Raw genomic sequence first — 16,724 nt, 5'->3', positions numbered from 1 at the left:
TATTAAATTTGACCTTTTGGAGTTTAACAGATTTGCTTTTGTGATATAATATGCGTAATAATATTGATATCACACTAAATTGCTGTTGTGCGTGGTTGACCTTTACTCCAATTTAACATAGCTTTTTTTTTTTTTTTTTTTTTTTTCCCCCAGTGAATAGGAATAATAAGGAATTGATATTTTGCCAATTATACGTTATAATCTTTTGAGATAAATCTTAAGGCAGCCTTGTTGTCTCAGGCATGACAGAATCAATTGCACAATTTGTGGGTTTCTATTTAAGAACTTAAGTAGATGAATTATCATTGTCTACAAATGATTTTCTAAATCAAAACTAAGCAGTGGAAAAAATTAGTAATGATGTCTTGTTAGTAACATGAGCTTTGCAGACCTCATAGTCCTTGAAGATAGTCTGGAGGTTACCTTTCTGCTCGTCTGATGCAATGTATTGCCACACCAGGTAAGATCAACAATTTTGATGTACAGTGTCTCACTTGGAGTGGGACCAGCTTTCACTACGAATCAGAGGCTGAGAGAAGCGAGAACCTATTTTTGTTCACAAACTCAAATTTCAGACATTTGACAGGAAAGATGTGACTTACGAACTTGCTGATTCTGTGCCCTGTGGCTGTCAGAGCTCCTGTGTCAGGATCATCTAAGTCTCTTTCGCGATGGGTACCTCACAATAGTAATTTGGATACATACTTAAACGGTCTCCTTGATGAGGTCCTTGACTTAGAAATAGGAGAAGTGGGCTCTTTTCTGCTATCTATTTCTTCAGCCATTTTTTCTCAGCCTATTCAATTTTCTTTTTTTTTTTTTTTCTTTTTGTTATTGTGGGGCAGTGAAGGAAACCTGTCTCTCATTATCTAGTTGTACACTGGCCACCACTGGGGCCTTGATCTCAGCTGGGGCCTCAGGCACCACAGCAGAATAAATACAAATAGCAGAGGGGAGTCCATTGGTGAATATTTTTTGTTATAGATCTTGTAAGATGCTTTAAGGATTCATTTTCTAATGGATCTATTTTACAAATTTTACCCATAAATTAAATAAATATGGCAGAAGGAAACAGAATTTTTAAACTAAACTCTTGTGGTAGAAGTCAGACAAGCATATGACAAATAGCTTGATGCTACTCAGTTGTAGTGTGTACCTATCCAAACATAATTAGAACAAAGCTTCTTTCTGAACTGCTTTGGTATGAACTTCTTGTTAGTAATATGACCTCAGTGTGTGCAAGAACATTAATATAAAATTATTCATCAGTATATCACTCAGCAAACAATTCTTTCTCTCTGACATCCTGATTCCTAATTATCTTGCTGTCTTTCATTTTCTAGTAGTAGCCAAACCCCCAGTCAATTGCCTCATAGGAAACATAGCAGAGAAGAAATCTGGAAGAAAGCAGTGCAAAGTTATCAACATGAGAGCCAAAAAGAAGAGGCTGAGAAAGGGCATGCAAGAGGAATGCGTTCATGGCATTTTTTTCCTTTTTTTTTCTCCCTTCACCTTTCTGGATTTAAGGGTTTCTCTTCCTCTCTGTTCTCTATTGCTCTGTCCTCAAGCATGAGAGTGGTAGAGTTTGTCATAGCAGAAGACAACAAGTTCTTCAGGGATCTTTCTTCCTCATACCCTTGCATTTGCAATAACACTCCTTTTTTGAGGATCAATCTGGAGAACAGCTGACATGGGAGAGAGGCTCAGAAAAAAGGTAGAAGATTCTTTGGGAGCAGCAATTTTATGAGTAGTGCCCCAGCACACAACTGATGCTTTTTCTCACTTCGTACTGCACTGTACCCTGAGACAGCATCACACCCAGCAGCCACCAAGTATGCCTGCCTCTTCCTTACTTCTGGACAACCTGATGTTCCAAAACAAGCAAAATCAGAAAGGCACAGCAGAGAAGCAATGGTTTTCCGTGTGATACTCTGTTAAGCTTTGCAGACTCCAAAATCTTGGAGACAAGATGTTGCACAATTTAAGCAACTGTATAGTAAGAGTAGAGTCACTTTGTTTTAGGTTAGGTACATACTCAAAGTCATTACACTAATTTAAAACTGCCCAGAGGATCGAAGAGGCCCTCTGGCTTCAGTATATTTGTGTATTCCTTTTGTTTCCCATCTGTACTGTAGGAAAGGTGTCAATTGTATTTATTACAATAAAAAAACATACTCCTTCCCTCTTCCCTAGAGAGTGCAGAACAGCATCCTACATATCTGTTTGTCTCCCTTTCAAAACCCATAGGATGGTTGCTCTGTTTCTACTGGTTTCTAGGCACCTTTCCACCTCAATCTGCCTTGCCAAAACCATCAGATATCTCTGTCATGTGAACTAGGCAGTGAGCCAGCAGGTCAGAGCTTACACAATTTGTGGCGCCTACTTAAAGTGTCTGAGATTCTTACCAATCAGTCTGAACCTGGGGGCAAAGTGTAATTCTTTCCCCCTTGCCTGCATTTATAAAATCACACAAAGGTGAAGTATGACAGTGGTAGATTGCTTGGCTTTTTATTTTTCTGCATTGGGAGGCTTAGAAACCTTCTGCATCTCCTTGACTACAGGTTAATCCCTGCTTTGTGGTAAAGGTGTTAAGCAGCTCATGTGACAACTGTCAAAAAAACCCAAGTTGAAATAGAATATATCTAACATATTACAGTGTATGAGGGCCTTTGCAAGGTTCTACTTCTTTCTCAGGCAACATTTTTGTTGTCAACATTTTGTTGTAAATCTTGTTGTTGTCACCTAGGAATTTTTAGACAGCACAATACAGACAGACTAAATGGGATTTCCTACGAATGAATGGTATCATAATGCTTTTATAAATGTGAATGTGGAAAAATGGAGTTCATAAAAAAAAATAAAAAGACCTATGAAAAAGGAGAAATTAAAAAATTGTAATTATTTCAGATCCTTTTTTTTTCTTCTTAGCTGCAAACTTCTGTTCTTTACACGATGGCCCTGGGTTCTCATCAGTCATATCTCTGGATGGCTTTGTTTCCTCCTGTCCTCACCTAAAACACATTGGGTAAAAGTGAATTCCTGTCCAGCAACCACTTACTTAATAATTTGAACTTCAGATGCTTCATGTTGCCACACTCCTTTTACATATGTTCAATACATTTAATCATAAAAAGAGCTCATGTATGGAAAACACATGCCTACTGTGACTAGGCCAGCACTATAGCTCTGAGTCAAATAAACTACCATGGATTTATCCCACAATTCCAGGAAACCTTTTCTTTAGTATACATACAGTATATATAAACAAATTTATAAAAATCAGCTGTGTTATTTTGCTTCATTTCATGCTTCAGTTGTTTGGGTTTTTTTCACCTAGAACTGGATATTTCCCTAGGTTCTAATACTGTCATTTGTCCTCCAGTGATACATTTTTTTCCTTCTGCTGTTTTAAGTTGTACACCAGACCTGCATAAGCACTAGGACATGGGATGAAAGCCACAGCAGGCTTGTAAATTTTTTAAAGTCTTCTGCAGGAAAGGATCACACTTATTTAATTTTCTGAGAATATGTAACATCTTTTATGACTGGAAAAAAATGCAGGGAGCAGGCCTGCATGGCATATCTTTTCTAGCACATCATTGATGTGTTAAAATAGATGCTAGTATAGCGTCAAAAGGGAGTAGCACTGCCAGCAGTCACCCTAAGAGAAAGAGGAATTTTGATGGATTTTGAGAAAATATGACTAAAAAAAGAAGCAGCAGATTGACATTCACTGCTTATGGTGTGCTTCATCTGCTCTCAGTAGGCTCACTGCTTGTAATGGCATAGTAGCATCAATACCTCTTCTTGTCAGCCCTTCCATCTGGTGCACACATCCAACTATGACCATGAACATCTCTTTAGGTTTCTGTTTCCCCATCTTGACATCAATGGCCTTGGAAATGATTTTCTGGTGTTGTGCAAAGGTGTTCTGTTGACACAGAGATTCTGTCCTGAGTTACGTGCGGTGGATTTACAATCTAATTAATAGTGAGGAAAGGGTGATGGGTGGAAATACCAACTATGTTGAGATCTATGACTCCTGAGTGGGACAGAAAGCTGCACATGCTGCTTCTGTGCTGCTTGGTCTCCTAGGGATGGCCATAAGAGGAGTGTGAAATTTTACCAGCACAGCTTGAAAAGCATTTGGAGCTGGCAGTACAGGACCAGAATTTCATCATCTTCTCTCATGTTTTTCTTACTCATGTCTGAAAGTATGAGGAAATATTCTTCTTCAAAAGAATATTTTGCATATCAATAACCTGCTTCATCCAAGATCTCAAAGGACTCTATATACAGTCATTAAATACAATTCCTATCGCACTCATACTCATGGAGAAGTTGGTAACTGAGCTGAGAATACACCCAGGAGACCTGACCCCCTGCACTCTTTCTTAACCTGCAAATTACATTTTCCTTAAAAACAAATAAATGACCCTAAAAATCCCTCAGAAGCTTTAGTTACAGAAAGAACAGCAAGAAACACAGCCTTAGTGACATCACAAAACCCCATACTTTGGCTGGAACTGTTAGAAATGTTCAAGGTATGTGGGGAAGTAAAACTGTAACCATGTGGCTTTGGGAAGTCATGGCATGCCCAGCCCATTACTTGCTTTAGTAGCTCGGTGCAACTAGATCAGCATTCATAAAAACAACAAGCTGGCTGAGAAACAAGGATAGTCGAATTCCTGTAAGTACATTTCTCCAATGTCTGATATTTCCTCTTTGCTAATATGATGATATCTGAGGCTGGAAGCCTGGAAAGTCTGGCAAATCTTGCTGGCAAACTGGCAAAGTATGACAGTATTCTTATGATTCTGATCACAGATACCTTGATAGAATGTGTTTGTATCATGGCTCACATCATAACTTAGAACAGGAGGATAAGAAACTAGAAGAGAAAATGGAATTAACTGAAGTCAGGTATCTCCCTTTTGTTCTTATTTTTCTGTTGAGGTTGCTGGAAGGGCTATTAAGATTAGCCTTATAAAGCTGGAACAATTGCAGTGCACAGTCTAGGTGAGGAGAGTGGAGAATCTCAGCAAAAAAAAATCTGTGTGTATGGCAGGTGATCTCATTCCAGACAGAGACTTCCTGGGATAGCATGTGCCCGCCTGTTAGTGTTTCAGCTACTGGCAAAACATGATAACATGACTCTGTGTGCAGTTTTCAGAGTCTTAGGCTACAGTTCAGTCTAACTTTCAAATAAAGAGTTTGTCATGTTAGAATGCACACTGAAAGACCATTTAAGATGATGATCCATCATTGCTAAAATTTCTGAAGAATGCAAGTAAGAAAACTTCCTTGTGTCTCAGGTCCCCAAATTTGCAGTCAGCTGTGTGTATATATTTACACATAGATGACTCCCTGTAAAGCAGAATTATCACGTTTATGCAGCTCACAGTCCTGAGTACTTCCAGGTCTGTTTCTGGATTATGATGGTAAAGTAGCTGTTAATTACATAGCAACAGAAATAAATGCCATAAAAAAAGAAGTGAAGCAAATGACAGCTACTCCATGCCTTCTTAAAACAGTAATATGATAAAGAATAAGATTACATAGGTGTTACAGGAACCTCAGAAAGCTGGGACCTAAATCTTACCTTTCCATCCTCAAGGAGAAAACAGAATGTTTCTAATAATTTAAATGCCATGCCACGATAAAAAACCCACATCATCCTCAATTAGAATGCTAAACATGAAGACCAAATAAACAAATATGAGAACAATCTTCTAGGCCTGAAAGCTCCAAAACAGATTTTGAAATACTTTTTGTAAAGAAAGAGGCCAGATTGGCATTTTGACATCCCTGACAGTTTTTCCAATTTTTTTTTTTTTTTACCAGATTTTTCTAATGCTTCACTTTCCCTTAAAATGAACATAGAGGTGAAGACTACTGAAAGCAAAAGTATTGTTTAAATTGCAATGAGTAATCCCACAGCATGCAAATCCAGCTATTTATATGCTGTTTGTCTAATGATTCTAAAATGTTTCTTCCACTGTCTGGCCAGTTGACCTTAACACTAAATAAAATCAGAACGGTCTAGTCTAACTACCCCTTCACTGTGCTCGCTGTCTGCCTATCCTGAGTACTTTCTCTTCATAACATCAGTGTTAGAAACAGGTTACATTCTCATTTTTTCATCTTACAAAACCAACTCCTGAAGATCACTGTGTATTTGAAGACAGGCCACTATAAAATAGAGATTTTGTCCCTTTTCTCCCCTTGTTATTTCTAGCTGCAAAATTAAATGAAATCTTGACAAATAAAAATCTTGTTTCCTGATGGATGCAAAATATGCTGATCCAGCATGATCTAGTAGCAGATCATAAAATGAATACGCAATATTTGAAGCAATTTCCATGGTACAGGCTCCCTCTTTTTTAATGCAGGAAACCAGAAAAGAAGCACAGTGAAATGAAATGGTCCCTTCATGGAAAGACTCCCATCTGAAAATTGTTTTAATTCAGGGCAGCCATGGGTATAGTTTACATAATAAAAAGCAGTTTTACTAAAGTGTCTGTGGTTATACTAACCCAGTGTAGAGGTCCTGATCAAAGCTGCCTTGCAGCCAAAGTCATCAGCAACCCGACAGCATGCGTTGGTGAAAAGGACTTTCTTTCTCAGCTGGGATGTCTCAGAACCACTCCCAAGAAAACCAAAACTAAGCAGAAAAGAGGGTGTAAAATCAAGACACCTTTTCCACTTGTTCAGCATTATGTATTCAAATCAGAGAGTACTTGGAAGGAGATGTGTATACCATCTTGAGATTTAGGAAAATAACTGCAAACCAGCCAGAATTAAGGCTTAGCAGGCCTGATGTAAGCCTTGAGTTTGGAGCTGGTCACTTGTCTGTTGAGAGCTCTGCTCTTTTAGTACCTCTGCTTCATTTATCAGCTTCTGGAGAGATATTGCTCAAAGCAAGCCTCAGACTACCAAATTTATTTTCAGAGCTGGGGAAATGATCTGAGAATATATCAAACTAAGAATTGATTAATCTCACAAAATTTAAACAAAGCAGCTTATTTTCTCTTCCATTATTTTGCTAGCTCCTTTTTCAATCTGCAGGCCTTGTAGAAAGGAAGGTGCAATAACGCAGTCTTATATTACAGTTATATGAGAGAGAGACAAGGAGAGGCAGACTACTGCATTTGTAAAAAGCTTCCCTAGGTGATCCAGGACTAAGCATATCTCACCCCACTGAGAAGCTTTTGTTTTTAGATTGACCCTTATTTTTTTTTTTTCCATTTTTCCTCCTCTAGGTATGTCACATCTAAACATCAACCAAATACTTCAGCAGGCAGAAAATGAAGCCGCTACAGGCCTTGTTCTTTTGAACTAGGACCCAATTTGATTGGCGTCTCTTGACTTCTAGTAAACTGTGTGTTCTGAAGTGTGAGAGAGATCCCTGCAGCAATAATGTCCATATCAAATCATAATTAAAAACAGCAGTGAGGAATGTGCTGAGATTTGAACTGTGGACCTCCCAGGCCTAAAGCCCAAATTGCAAAACAGGACTTTAAAGGCTCATGGAAGCTTTAAACATCAGACATTTAATCACATGGTCTGTAGGGATGACTTCCAAAAAAAGAAACAAAAACGCACCACCAAAGAGAATAATAACAAGATCTGAGTGTGTGTTGTAGAGAAGAGACAGTTTCTTCACAAAGAGGTCACACGCTGTGCATCTACTTTTCCATCTACCAATGACAGTTTGAACATTTTCAAAGACATGTGCAGTGGGAATCATATCAAGCCAAACCTGGGGGAGGGGAAAGGAGGCTCTTAAGCAAGAGTATAGTTATGTTTGTGATCCAATGGCAGCTTGCCATGAGTAGGAGGGCTCCACCCAAAAGTATCAAAAATAAATTAACACACCTATCTTCTTTTCTTAGACTTCTTGGCACCTATGCAGGAACTTCTGTCAACCTACTACAAGATCCACTTACCCCCAGCTGAGGTCAGCAAAGAGGTGAAGTAATAAACAGGCTTAAGAAAGGTCAACTACACAGGGTCAGGCCAAGGAGCTCTTTAGCTCAGCATCCTGTCCCTGACAGCAGATACCTAAGGGAAGGCATACGAAAAGGGCAAGCATAAATGAAGCAGTCTTGCTCCTCTTTGAAAGGGGATATCTCTGGCTCACCAGTGAGACCAATGAGTTGAAGCAAACCTGAAATGAAAAACTGCTTGATCTGTTTTTTCCTTTTAAATATATGTCTTTAAATAAGATTTGAGCAATCCAGGTACCACTGATGAAAAGCCAGGACTGAACTTAAAGTGTGGGAGTCTAATGATGTGTTTAAGACAAATTAGTTGGGCATTGCATAGTGTTGCCTTTGGGCTGTGTATCTACTCCACTGACAGAGAAGAGACACTACTTGCACACCTTCCTGACCCACAGTGTTGAATAATCCCAGATGCACGTCCTGATGGGTTAGCTGACCAACATGAATCAGCCTTATCCTTTATCTATAAAGGCACAGGTATGGGAGGCACACAGCTAAATATTGGCTTTATGTTAATGAGCTTTATGTTAATGAGGGAAGACCTTAATTTCCATGCAGGTTGCTGGATCTTCCTTACTGTCCTGCTTAAGTTTGATGTTATTTAAATTCACTGTGGCACTTTGCCTTTTTCACTATAATGGTTAACAAGCTGGTATCTCTAAAGGGAACAATAATTTTATTATGAAAATGCATTGAGCTATGTGGGATTTCCTGTCCTTTTCCTGTGACATCTTAGTATTGCTGATGGCGACAGATCTTTGGCTGAGATCACTGTGTAGAATTCAACTGGTACTTGAGCAAGTCCCTGATGTATACCAGAGATATTGACATCTATGAATGTGTGAATATAGGGGGAGCTTTAAGTCTGAGATACTTTGCAACAAGAGCTGTATTTCCCTAATTTTTTACCAGTTGATGAACAGGAATAGAAATTCCTATCTTGGGAAAGCTCTCTGGCAGTGCTAATGTTTGTCTCAACACCTGAATGCAGAATGTTCTTGCTTTTAAAAGTGCTTTTTTTTTTTTTTTCTTTTCTTTTCACAGAATCACAGAATGGCCAGGGTTGGAAGGGACCTCCAGGATCATGAATCTCCAATTGCTCTGCCACATGCAGGGCCACCATCCTCCTCATTTAATGCTAGACCAGGCTGCCCTGGGCCCCATCCAATCTGGCCTTGAACACTTCCAGGGACGGGGCATCCACAGCCTCTCTGGGCAGCCTGTTCCAGTCCTTCTCCACAGGGCTGCTCTCAAGGACCGCTCCTTCCGTCTGTATGGATGCCTGGGATTCCTCCGGCCCAAGTGCAAAACTCTGCACTTTGCCGTGTTGAACCGCATCAGGTCCAGCCGGGCCCACCTTTCCAGCCTCTCGTGGTCCCTCTGAATGGCATCCCTTCCTTCAACCGTGTCGACCACACCACTCAGCTTGGTGTCATCAGCAATCTTGCTGAGGGTGCACTCAATTCCGTCATCGACGTCATTGATAAAGATGTTAAAGAGCACCGGTCCCAAGACAGATCCCTGGGGGACGCCGCTCGTTACCGGCCTCCATCTGGACATGGAGCCATTGATGACCACCCTCTGTCTGCGGCCTTTCAACCAGTTTCTTATCCATCGAGTGGTCCATCCATCAAATCCACGTCCCTCCAATTTGGAGATAAGGATGTGGTGGGGGACCATGCCAAAGGCCTTGCTCAAGTCCAGGTAAATGACATCGGTAAAATCTTTCTTTCTTTCTTTCTTTTTTTTTTTTTCCTGGTGGCGGCTGCAGCACTACAGCAGACATCTGTCAAAAATTCCCACATACTGAGGTAAAGATAAAATGTCAGAACAAGAGCTCAGCATAACCTCTGAGAAACAAGAACTAATAATCTGCTAGAACTCAAAATCCTAAGGACTCCCCCCCTTTTTCTTTTGTAGAAAATCCCTTCCTCATCCCAGAACTGTAATTTAATTTCTTAATTTACATGGCTTTTAAAATAACCTTTTTCTTCCATAAGACCCACAAAGAATACAGTATGTAAATACATGATGAAAACTTTCTAGTCAATGTCCATCTTCCTCTGGTTATTAGTTTCTCATCTTTCAAACTCTGAAGGACAGAGCAGCATTGAATTTATTTAATTGCATAGTAATATATTCATCACAGTGGTCCTACTTAACAGAAGGAATTGACTCTGGAGTGGTTTCTTAAGAAAACAGTATCCTCGCCAGTGGAGAGGTTGAAATCTGGGGAAAAGCAAATTCTGGAAGAACAGACAAGGTCAAAGCTGTATGGATCCCCTTGTCAGTGTGTCAATGTCTGATATACAGAAGAGAAAACTGAAGTTAATTCTTGTATTCCATGAAATAAACTTAGAAACTTACAGATTGGAGGTGCAGAAATGTCCCCTTTAGTTGCTTCATCTCTGTAAGTATTACATGATGATAGTGAAGATGATGCCTCCCTCTTCAAAACTAAACTTCAGCCAGCTTTCAGATCCTGAAAAAATCTTATGTCAAAGGACCCTTCTCAGTGGCACTGGTATTACAGGCACAAAAGTGTGATAGGCTTCTTCCAGCTGCCTGCTAGGATGACCAAATAGGAGAAGCAGATTTGGGTGCAGAAATTATAACTCACATTTGAAGCCATGCTATAAGCAGTCAAACGTGCAGATCTTGCAGAAGCCTTCTCTGGCCATTCGGCCATTCTCTGTCCTGGGTCCTATCACAGAGCTCAGTGCATGGCTACTCTAGAACTAGAACTGAGAAAACAAGAAGTGAGATGCAGGAAATCTAAATCTGAAAAATTGGATCATGGGTATAACTTTGAGGGGCAGGGAAAGAAAACTGGCTGATGGGTGTAGCCACATACCTTATATGTATTGAAATTAATCACGTGACAGGAATCTTCACCTGAATTTCAGTGTTCAGGGTAGTGATTTGTAGACTTGCTATGATTCCTACTCTCAGATTCCTGTTAAGTGCTTGTATTAAAGAACCTAATTTGATTTCCAGAGTTCTCACATCTCCCTACACCATGCCTTCCTCACACTTGACTTTGTATAAGAAGATAGCTTTCAGCTTGCTCTTTGGCTCCTCGTGTGATAATTGGAAAAAAATAGGACAAGTTGCCAAGTGTTCCTTCAATACCTGAACTAGGAATCCTGTCCTACTAAGAAGGGTGGGATAAATTAAAGACTGCAAGGGCATCAGAAGAGGTAGCAGTGGGACTGAAGGTCTCAAAAGAGGTCTGTGCATTATTGAGAGGCAGATAATCTCCAGTCTGATCTTTCCACATGGAAGGAGGAATGCTGCTATTGGTACATGATATCCCCAAGAACACATGGGGCATGAGACTGATGATGACATTGTTATTATGTACTTACTGCACCTGGAAGCCACAGCTGAGATCAAAGACAAAATCAGACTTGTGTTCCAACTGTAATAACAAGCACAAGAATGGAAAATATATCCCATACATGGCTTTCACCATCCAAGAACAGGGTTCTTGGTCCTCACCTCCAGCATTCTTTCTCTAGAACTACTGACTTGCAAAGAGATACTGATTCACCTACTTTCTCAGGAGTTATTTTGGGGGGATATGGGGATTGTCTAGATTCCAAATTTGACTTTGCAGCTTTGAAGTTTATTTCTGCACAGTATTTGATCCATGGGGGGGTTAAACGCTATATGTTGTTCCCTCATTTCTCTTCATTTAATTTCATTTTGTCTAATACATTAAGATTTTCCTGTTCCTATGTGATACAAAACAGTTCGATATAGAAGTGCTCAAACTGACTCACATCAAGTTGTTCTGAGTGTTATAACTTGTTGAGCTTTGCTGCTGTTCAGCATTCCACTTAGCTTGTTTGGACTTCATGACCTGTTTGCTGCAGAAGAGAGTCACATAAATGGTTTATGCTGATGTCTGAGTTACTTCTTCAGGTTCAGCTTATTAGCTTGTGTTCTGCCCTGCAGAACTCATCTTCCATCCTTGGAGGAAATTGGGATGGCAGAATGCATCCTGTACCACACCAATCTAAAAATAAGCCACCAGAACAACAGGCAGCTGAACAATTTCTTCAAGATGTTTATGTCTTGACCAACTTCTTTCCTAAGCCACATTCCCCAGTCTGTCTGAATCCAATCTACAGCTTCAAGAGTTTCCATCTCATCTTCTGCTCAGACCATGAATAACTGCCTTGTTATGGATATGCATGATGGAAGGGTGGGGTGGAAAAAACTCTGGTAGGAGCCTGTCTTGAGCTTGAGTAAATCCTTACCCAACAGAAACATCAGTGAGATCTGGCAGCCATGAGGAGGACTTCTGGAAAATTGTTTCAGGTTCCTAGGAAGTGAGGGAGGAATTTGGTAATGGGTGGGGACATTTTTTCATTCCCTCCCCATTTCTCGTCAGAGAAAGGGAAGATCTAATTCCTCCTTATTCACATAAGGAAATCCTCTGTATGTAGAAACAATATCCTCTGCACATAGTCTACAATTGTACCATCCTTACAGAAGTCACAGGAAGAACCTTGAGTAGTGTGATACAAGATCTGTCATTCTCCAACAGCTCTGGTAGCTATGGAAGTCTAGGAATACCAGGCAGAGTAAGGTAGAGAGCATAGCAAAAACCACCTGGAGACATCACTTTAAATCACCTAATTCTTGTAACTTCTGGCCAATACATGCAAGGTAAAACAACATTTCATCACCATCACTTGCACAGCCACAAGAAGTCCATCTTATTTTGAATAGTAAATAGAAGAAAAACCTTAATTCCCACAATGAAATTCTTTTACATTTTTAGATTCCAGGTGATAGGGATCTATCTGTCCCTATCTGGGATCAATCAGTAGATTATTTGAGGTGGGGTAAAATACCTCAAATACTGGGCCACTCAGCTTTTACCACTCACCCAGAGCTATGAACTTTGGAAAAGCCGCAAAAAATAATGACAGGGAATCAGGGCTCTTCTCCCTGCCTACACCATGCACAAATTGTGCCTGTGTGCCCGATTCTTCTATCATATCTTGTCCTCGTGACAATGTCACAGGGGCAAGAGGATCCAGCTGGCCCCAGCAGCCTACAAAGAGAAAGGAACTGCAATCATCCTCTGTCTAGGTGCAGCTCAGTTCTGAACACTGTCTGTCACAATTACCCAGGAAGACAAATTCTCTGCTTCTTCATTACTTAAAATAACCAACAGTATCATTTATACAAGAGATTTTCAATTAAGGCAAAATTTTCACTGGCTTTGAATAATATGTAGGAAGTATATGCATCTCAATCACCTGGACTGGATGAAGATAGAAATATTAATATATTTTTAATTATTCCATACATTTTATACATATCATATATATTCCATAAGTATTCAATTTAAAATAAAAATATAGGCTCCCTAATCCAGAAGGTCTTAGGCATATAATAGAAATCTTGAGTGCATGCCCTTTAGAAAGATTTTTTTTTAATAAGTAGGTGCTGCATATTGTTTGTGCTTCTCTATTTCACTTTGTTGTTTATTTCTCCGACTCTTGCTGCTACTGTTGATCTTAGAGATGGGTCTGAAACAAAACATCAAGTTGGAGACAAGGAGTTGACTTTGGCCTTCTTTTCTGGTCAGAAAATGTACTTGTTCAACAGTGGAATTACTTTCAAGTGATGTTCCATTTGTTTATTACATCACTGTCATCCCTTCTAATGTCACTCTGATAGGGTGTGGAGGTTCTAAACATTAAGAAAATAATAAAAAGCAGCAGGCCACTGTTCCTTTCGTGGAGCTCAGCTCTCTCTAATATATACTCCAGGCTGAGATGCTTGCAGTGTAAAAAACAAAGTGATCCCATGCAATGAAGCTATACAAACTTTAGAAATATATTGTAGGTTGATGCAATTCTGAGTTAAATATTTTTTGCTCAATAGCTCAACTCTTCCCAATACACAGCACAGTGTGTAATAAGCCACACAAAATTTCCTTGTGAAAATCACACCTGCCCTCTGGGTGGTAGTAGTTTATAACTCCTTTTGTTTTCCTTGCAGTTTTTTTATTTGCTTAAATGTTTGTACGCAGCATCCATCCTGTTTGAATCTACAAGAGGCTGCTCTCACATAAAGGGTGGAGGCATCACTCCAGATACTGTGATTCCTGTACACTAATGGCTTTGATTAGTTTAGATGAAAGCGACACTTACTATAAAACATCCCATACTGGGTGCAGCTATGTGGGTGGATTTTACACCCATAAAATGGAAAGAAAAACTGTAGTAGCCAGACCCAGCACAGTGGGTTTGGTACTGCATTAGCACCATCTGTAGTCATTAATATTACCATTTTAAATTCTATAAAATATGACCTATTGCAACACCTTCTGATAATTTTTTGGGGGGGAGATAGAAACAACCAGTTGTATTTGGCAAGGATGTTATACAAGCAATGAAGTCCTCAGAACACAAACTGAATGGCTATCTTGCATCTTGTGTACAAAGCCTGGTAACACTAATTCATTCGTGGGACTGCAAGAGTAAGGATCCTTATCTGGAGTAATACAGAATATTTTCTTTTGTCCTTTCTTTTTTTCCTTCCTGGCTGTCAGTAGAGAACAAAAAACACAGACAATTGCATCTACTATAGGGATTATTGACAATTTGAGATCTTTTGGTGACAGAGGAAGAAGTGAAATCTTTAATAGAGGGATCTTCAGCAGATACAAGAGCAGGATGCTAGGTCTAATACCTTTAGCAGAGAAGAAGGCCCTGATTTTGCCATTCAGGGAAGAAGGCCTTGTCATGTTTTAATTTGTGCTAGCAGAATTTGTTTAGACTGTGAGGAGGATGTTTTGGCATTGGGTGATGAGGATGTTTGGTTAAACCACTTGCTAAGCTGGGTAAATCCGACATCAAAGAGTTTGATAAGATTTCTAAGATCTTTGTGACTTCAACGATGTTGTTGGTGCAGAAATTATATAAAGATAAATGAACTGATGCTTAACCAATTAAATAGCTTACCCCCAGGTATATTGTAGGATAGATCAGTGTACATGGTTCTAGACATAGTGTGCTGAGTTGTGAAAAGGCATGGTTTTCCAGAGCTTTCTGAATTCTATAACTGCTGGACATTGCCTTCTGCTGGGGAAGGATGGTGCAGATGAAAGAGATAATGAGCTGCTTCGTGGATTCTGGGAACAAATAATGCTAGACACATGTCAAGAAACTAACTTGGATTAGCATGTGATGACTTGCAGAGCTTTCAGCATGACTAGTTAGCAACAAACCTAGCAAAAGCAACAAGTATGTAATTAGACTCTTACCTAAGTGGAAGGCCAACCCAAACCTCTGGCAGCAGGAATCTACCAGGGAGCTACCAGGAGTACAGGACACACAACACATATAAGGATGGCCTAAGTTTGTGCCAGATCTCTGTGATCTGCAAAGAAAAACCTCAGTGTCTCTGCTACAAAATGGAGGAATACAGAGGAGAGTCTGTAATCTCTATCTATGACCTTTTTGCATTTCTATCATGTGGGGGATGTTTAGTGTCCAGGATATCATGGGCCCTAGAAAGACACTAAAAGCACTTCACATGATGCAACAGCCATGTGAGAGGAACTTTCTCCTGTATTTAGTACAGGAGGATGCTAATGTGACTTGAAGTTTTAAGTAATCCTAGAAATAACCATGTTAAACGACACTGTTGACTGAAAAGCGTGAATGCTTTTTCCTGTGTACTGAAGAGTGTGTGTATTGCACCATCTTACTCCCTTCTCCCCTCCTGTGTTATCTACTTGGGCCAGCCAGTGTCTAAGGTCTCTTTGCCACCAGAACGTGAGGTGACTCACAATGTACTTTGCTTAGCCACAAATGATGGATGATTGCCCACTATCTCAGATTACTTGTCCCTACTGCTTTCTACCTCAGCAGAAGGAAATGATTTTTTCTGGAGCTCACAGAGCAGGACAGCAGGGTCTTTCACTCTATCACTATGAAAGCTTGAATGCTGTCCTGGGCAAGCTCCTTCACTGTGCTGGGTCAGGACTGCACTGACTTCTATAACCAATGCTCAGACTCCCCTAAGATCTCTGTGAGTATCTGGAACCTAACTCAGCACAAACCAGCATTGCTGGGAAGATTTTCTATCACTTCAACAGGTATGAGATACTGGATTGGGAACTCTTCTTGGTGTTCTCTCTGACTTACTTTTCTAACAAGATGAGGTTTGGATGTAGGGTCTTATTTCGGAACTGCGGCTAATCAGGGAATGAAGGTGCTATGAAATAAGAAGAAAAGGAGCTAAGTTTCTGCTCTGGAATAAATCTCTATCTCCTTTCTTTTCCAAGGACCCCACACAAAACATGGGCCAAACCCAGCTACTGAAGTTCTATTTGTCATAATGATACTCAGGGGCCAGAAGATTCTTGATGATCAAACCAAGATGACACGTTCCACGACCAGATTCTGTCTTCAAAACTCTGAGACAATTCTAGCAGATAAATGGTATAACATATTTCCCATTATGGTATTGCTATAAAGCTGGAGAGTCTTATGTTTACCACATTAATAATTAGTCACCACGCAAATCAGAAAGAAAGGATTTTAAATCCCACCATTACCTTAAATTACCTGCCAAACACTTACCTCCACTTGTCTTTTAGGGCACTTATTTTTTGCCGTGTGGTCCTGGTTCTTGATTAGTTTAACAAACCCCCCTGCCTTTTGACAGCAAAAGAAAAGAAGAGGT

The 16,724-nt window shown here is 39.9% G+C and overlaps 1 long non-coding RNA gene across 2 annotated transcripts; it reads right to left on the bottom strand.

Annotated features, from left to right (window-relative positions):
* Positions 1-2,920: 2,920 nt before the first annotated feature.
* Positions 2,921-4,433, bottom strand: LOC149915905 (uncharacterized). 2 transcript variants are annotated; one of them, XR_016471249.1, is made up of 3 exons: positions 4,019-4,433; positions 3,802-3,931; positions 2,921-3,011 (listed from the first exon to the last, which is right to left on the bottom strand). It is a non-coding gene; the product is annotated as an uncharacterized LOC149915905 (long non-coding RNA). The 2 variants fall into 2 exon arrangements; XR_016471250.1 differs by having other exon boundaries at positions 4,023-4,433.
* Positions 4,434-16,724: the final 12,291 nt, after the last annotated feature.

Source organism: Phasianus colchicus, chromosome 15 (genome assembly GCF_987193195.1).
Source record: "Phasianus colchicus chromosome 15, bPhaCol1.hap1.1, whole genome shotgun sequence".
NCBI lineage: Eukaryota > Metazoa > Chordata > Aves > Galliformes > Phasianidae > Phasianus > Phasianus colchicus.
The sequence above is the reverse complement of the archived record's forward strand: the minus strand, read 5'-3'. Positions and strand labels throughout refer to the sequence as shown.